The sequence below is a fragment of the Echinops telfairi genome, unplaced genomic scaffold (assembly GCF_000313985.2).
Source record: "Echinops telfairi isolate 266 unplaced genomic scaffold, ASM31398v2 ScPeMD7_7400;HRSCAF=8409, whole genome shotgun sequence".
In the NCBI taxonomy this organism is placed as follows: Eukaryota; Metazoa; Chordata; class Mammalia; order Afrosoricida; family Tenrecidae; genus Echinops; species Echinops telfairi.
In genome coordinates, this window is record NW_022111300.1 from 3,187,898 (window position 1) to 3,194,429 (window position 6,532).

The following is a 6,532-nucleotide window of genomic DNA, read 5'->3' on the forward strand; positions in this document are numbered from 1 at the left end:
GAACTGATTACAAGGATCTACATGTGACCTCCTCCCTGGGGGACAGACAACAGAAAAGTGGGTGAAGGGAGACATCGGACAGGGCACGATATGACAAAATAATAATTTATAAATTATCAAGGGTTCATGAGGGAGGGGGAAACGAGGAGGAGGGGGGAAATGAGGAGCTGATGCCAGGGGCTTAGGCAGAAAGCAAATGTTTTGAGAATGAATGTACAAATGTGCTTTACACAATTGATGTATGTATGGATTGTGATAAGAGTTGTATGAGCCCCAATAAAATGATTAAAATAAGAGGGGGGAAAAAGAAATGAAAAGAAAACCCAGCACACACACACACAAAATCATGAAAGGCTTGCACCATCTTACTAGGGATATAACCTTAATTCAAGCAATAAGAAATTATCAAAGGTGGCTGCCCAGGAATATGATGTAGTATTAAATTAGGTTTTAGCAAAATAATTGATTATACATAGCAAATGGATTGGGAGGAAAAATGAGTAAGACAATAGTTAAACAAATATGTTTAAGTAATCTGGGTTTTATAAAAAGAACCCTTTTTTATGTCCGAATGAGTCACGTATTACACTAGGTCCTTTACAGGATGGGTAATATGACCCTCAGGATAGTTCTAAGAGGATTTTAGATGCAAAACCCAAAACTGTTAGAATTATTTACTTGGATTTTTTTCCTAGGTCACCATGGACTGAGAATCCAACTCTAATTTTGCTGGCATTGAACACCTCAGTGCTTTCAACTACAGGAAGTTCCACGTCCTGAATCACGGGAGAGGCAGAAGGAGAGAAAAGAGGGCATACCTGTGAGAGACGCTTGAGCAGCACAGAGTCTGGTGGAGAACTAAGTATGTGTGAAAGAAGCAGAGTGCACAGAAAGTGCTGCAAAGATGGTGATGTGTTTCATCTGAAATATGTAAAGTACAAGGACAGATCGTGAATTTGGTTTTGGTTGTGTTGAATTAGAACTGCTGCCTAGCAAGTAAGTGTAAATTTGGATTAAAACACAGGCGAACTTCAAATCTCAATATACACACTGAGGACCTAATTGGCATCGGCCTTACAGCAGTATCTGCAAAGTCTTTGAGATTCTCCCAAAGAACAGAAAAGATTCCAATCAGAATGTTAGCTACTACCCACATTTCCAGACTGCAAAGGAGACCAGAAGGAAGGGAAAGGGGGCTTTTAGAAAATGAAATGGAAGGAGAAGTGAGGGTGTTCAAGGAGGTACAACATTGCTCCAGGAACTGAGCAATCTGGAATTAACGGAATGTGGGAAACAGAAAGATTTCTCCCAAATACATGCCAAACTTAGTTGCTTGCTACATGTGGTGAATGACTATACACTTGGAGGTCAACAGAAGTAGGTCAAGGGTTATTCTCCCTAAGGGTTATCAACCATCTAGAGCAAGCAATCACCACTGTTTATCCCACAACAAATAGGACCCACTCCCTTCTGATAAGGATAGTAGTTGACTGTTTCCTTGTAGGAGACCCCTGAGAGGTCAAGTCCACCCAAGGGTGACCAAGGTTAGGCCACCATCATGAATCTAGGGTCTGCCCATCTTGTCACATGTATACCTCTAGTCTCTTCCATTCCTATGTGCACACCCCTAGCTCATCCCCTTCCTGTCACGCTTATGCCTATGGTGCATCCCCTTCCTAGGATGTGTATGCCTATTGTACTGCCCCTTCCTGTGATGTGTGGCTACCTGTAATCATGACCCCCGAAGGAGATATAACCCTTGGTTAGCAATAAAGTTTGGTGCTCCTGCTTTCTCTCGGGGGTCTCCCCACGAGGACCACCAAGCGGGGCTGAGGTGAGCATGCTGCTATGAATCGTGTCTGACCCCATTACTTCAATTGCTCTTCTATCTCTCATGCTCTCCATGACCTCACCATAATCCTTACTTATTGTCGCCCGTACAATTGCGCCTATTGGACCCATGATGATTTGGGGGGGGCCCTTCTTTCCCCCACAACGGAATACCTAGGAATTGGTGGACTACTCATTGAAACGTTTCAGAAAGCTGAAGAAGCATCGGGAGCACTCACTCGTCTATGCCAGGAAAGTTGGAAGACAGCTACCAGTCCAACCAACTGGAAGAGATCCATATTTGTGTCCATTCCAAAGAAAGATGAGTCCGAACCCACACCCCTATTTCTCAGGAATAGGGGTGCCTTACAGGATTTCTTACATCGACTGCGCCTTATCTTATTAAATACTGCCAGTTAAGTACAACCTCATTCACATCAGTCATGCTACATACAATCAAAAGGTCCCTTTTTTGTGTGTTCAAAGATTGATTTGTGAATGCCATAGAGGAATAAGTCCCGTATGTGTAAAATCTGATCCTTGGGTAATCACAAGCAGGTTGAGTAGAGTTCCATGGAAATAGAAAAATAAGACCCAGATAAGAGGTAACAAAGGCTACTGGCTCTGAGTCTGCCGCCCCCACTTTGGTTTGGCAGAGTCTCCAAGGAAAGCTAGTAGAAAACAGGGAGTGCAGAGGAGGGGAGCAGCAAGATCCCCAGGGAATGATGAGAGTGGACATTGGGGACAGGGCATGGTGCCCCAACAGGCTGGACTGGAAAACACTCTTAAAGGCCAGCGATCCTTGAACTAACTACAAGCTTTTCTTTCTTGGTATATTTTAATTTGTTCTTTGTCAGTGGCTTGATGTAGTTGCTGTTTTGTTGTACATTGTTGCTTGGTTTTGCTCTGTCTTGTTTTTGTGCATGTTGTTGTCTCCGCAGGCCTGTCTGGATAGGACAGGCTGGATGAACAATCTGGAGGAGAAAACAACGGGACTGACAGTTCCGGGGGGACATGGGAGAGGGGGGGGTGGGGGAAAGGGAAGAGGTGTTAGAAAACAGGGAAGACTTCAGGTATGTCCTGATTGAAAGCTGTTAGCAAGGGGAAACTGGAGGCTGACTAGCCGGAAGCCTGGCATCCTATTAAGTAGCTAATTGTTCTTAGTAGTTTCTTAAGAGTTGACCAGACTCATGGTGACCTCACGCACAAAAGAATGGAACACTGCCCAGTTCTGTGCCATCCCCATGATGCGTTGAAGACCAGACCACTGTGATTCATTGGGTTTTCACGGGCTGGTTTTTGCAAGTGGATTGTCAAGCCTTTCTTCCTAGACTATTTTTGTCTGTATACTCTGCTAAAACCTGTTCAGCTTAATAGCAACGTGTGCGTGAACCCAGGTCTCCAGCAAGAACCACTAAACTATCACTAACCAACCCCCTCTGTGATTGTTTAAGGAACTTGGTAGCAGTGTTGGATTGCTAACTGAAAGGTTGGGGGTTCAAACCCACCAGCTGATCTGAGGAAGAAAACTGGGCCCACCTGTCCCCATAACGATTGAGAGCCTTGGAAGGCCTCTCTAGGGCTGCTATGAGTCAGAATCAACTTGATGGCAATGGGGTGTTTTTTAAAATCTGTGATTGATTAGAAGTTCTTTGGCTTTCATGGCTGACCTTGAGTTGGAAATGGGTTTAGGACTGCAGGGCGGGTAACACATTAGTCAGTGATTAATCAAGTCCTGATCATTTTGAGTCCATTTTTAGAAATTGTTGCCTTTCTGGGCCGACCACTCGATCATGGTTTGTTTCCTTGGCTGGATCCTGGAAGGTGTCGGTCAGAGTGCAGTTCTGACGTGGTTGGGTTATTCTCAGAGTGCAGTTCTGACGTGGTACAAGGATAGATGGACTTCCCATTTTAACTTTGCTGCCTCTTAGAAGTGTGAAAGCTAAGTTCCCTATCTAAGCCACCTGTAAAAGAATATCAAAACCCCCCACTGCCGCCCCCACGGGCATGTTGTGAAGATTGAAACAGCTGCGTAATTCGTCCAACGTGCCTGAATAGACACTTCTGTCACATGGTACGTGTGCAATGAAGACCTCCTATTTGTCTCCTGTGGATAACTTCTCAAAGAGCAAATACAAGTCGATCCTAGAAGTGGAAAAAGCCTCCCTTAGCACAGTGAAGCAGAGGAAGTACATAGAGTCAGAAATCCGTGTTGGTGACATGTCTTGCTTTGCTGATGTTAGGTGCTGTTGAGTTAGTTCCAACCATAGCAACATGTACAAGAGAACAAACGCTCTGCAGCTCAAGGCCCTCCTCACCGTCACGCTGTGCTGAGCCCACTGTTGACCCCACGGTGTCAATCTTGGTCCAGGGCCTTCGTTTTTGCTGACTCTCTGCTTTCCCCAGCGTGATGTCTTTCTCCAGCAACGGGTCCCTCTTGATCACATGCCCAAAGTATTAGAGACGAAGTCTCACCATCCTCACTTCCAAGGAAAATTCTGTTTGTACTTCTTCCAAGACAGATTGGTTCATTTTTCTGGCAGTGTGTGCTCTGTTCAATATTCCCTGCCAACATCGCAATGTAAAGGCACTCATCCTTCTGCGGTCTTCCTTATTCACTGTCCAGCTTTCTCATTCATACGAAGCGATTGAAAATACCGTGGGTTGAATCAGGCACTCTGAAGTCTTCAAAGGAGCCTTGGTAGTGTCGTAGTTAAGTCCTCAGCTGCTAACCAAAAGGTTGGTAGTTCAAACCCACCAACCACTTTGAGGGAGAAAAATTGGGTCATTTACTTCAATAAAGATGTATAGCCTTGGAAACCCTGCCGAGGCAGTTCTACTGATTTTCTAATTTAGATTACGTAAAATTTTTATCTGTGCTCTCTCATTTTGCATGAAATGTGCTTTTATGCACTTTATAGTTCTCATAGCACTTTTGTGTGCATAAAGTCATTTGTACGGCTGTAGGAGGTAGCTTAGGCTGAGGTTATTATACCCATTTTATCAATGAGAAAGTCAACACAGTGGGTAAGCACCTTGCCCACACTCGTGTGATGAGTCATTGTGTGGGAGCGGGAGAAGTGGATCCCAGATATCTCAATGCTTCCTCACTCCTATATTTTTCCTCTCTCCATAGCTTTGTTGGGGTCTTTGCAAATCAGGGAGCAAAGATGAGAATCACCTCTGTTAAATAAAGTAGTGACTTGCTGCTGGGGTATCATAATGCATTGGTGACTCTGTGGTAGAATTCTCTCCTTCTATTCAAGAGACTCAAGCTTAATTTCTGGCCCATGCACCTCAATCACAGACATTGTTCATCTGTCAGCAGAGACTTGTGTGTTGCTATGGTGCTGAATATGATTTAGTGGGAGCATCCAGGTGAAGACTGACTAGGAATAAGGACTTGGCATTCTACTCCCAATGATCAACCGAAGAAAACCTTACAGGTGATGCCTTCCTATCCACGGCAGATCAGGAGAAGGCATCATTTCTGTTGTACATGGGGTCAAATATCGACCTTCCAGCAGCCAAGAGCTATTCCAAAGATACAAAGGTTTCCTCTGATCCTGACTTGGAAAAACTCACTCTCCTTACCTAAGAGTCTAGTAAATCTTTACAGAATCAGATTGCCTCATCTTTCACCTGTGAATCAGCAGGTGGGTTCAAACCACTGACCTTTCCGTTAGCAGCCCAATGCTTAACCCACAGTATCACCTGAGTTCTTACGAAGCAGTGAGGTTCTCTCCTATGGGGTGGCTCTGAGTGAGAACCAACTGAATGGCAGTGGTCAAAGGTTCTAGTACTAGTTTTGCAAAGCAATGTCATTTGAGGTGAGTGACAGTTTGCTGTGGAAGGGAGGTGTGAAAAGCAGTCAAGGATAAAATATGAGATAAGATTCAGGGCAAGAGCTTGCTCTGAGAAGGCAGTAAGGATTTCGCAGCGACAGATGGCAGCTGTCTATAAAACAGGCTTGCCAGTCTCACTTCCTTCTCCAATTGTGCATGTTGTGACAGCTGGAGGTAAGTTTTAGTCAAATAAATAAATAGGCTCCTTATTTCCATTTTGAATATTGGGATCATTTAAGCGACGGGATGCATTGCAGATTTTGCTGTTCACTTGACTTAAGAGAATGTCTTCTGCTAAGGAATTTTTATTGTAGCTTTCCAGGGTTTGGTGGAGAGGTGGGTGGGGGATGCTAGGACCTATTTTCCCCAACTAACTGATATAACTAATCTGTGTTAGTACTGGGCCTGTTTCTCAGACAGGTAGTTTATCTCCAGTATTTTTTTTTAATCATTTTATTGGGGGCTCATCCAACTCATCACAATCCGTACATACATCAATTGTATAAAGCACATTTGTACATTTGTTGTTACCCTCATCATTCTCAAAATATTTGCTCTCCACATAAGGCCCTGGCATCAGCTCCTCATTTTTCCCTCTCCCTCCCCAGTACCCCCTCCCTCATGAAGCCTTGATAATTTATAATTATTATGTTGTCATATCTTACACTGTCTAACATCTCCCTTCACCCACTTTTCTGTTGTTTATCCCCTAGGGAGGAGGCTATATATAGATCCTTGTAATCAGTTCCCCCTTTCTACCCCACCCTTCTTCCACCCTCCCGGTATTGCCACTCTCACCACTGGTCCTGAAGGGATCATCTGTCCTGGATTCCCTGTATTTCCAGTTCCTATCTGTA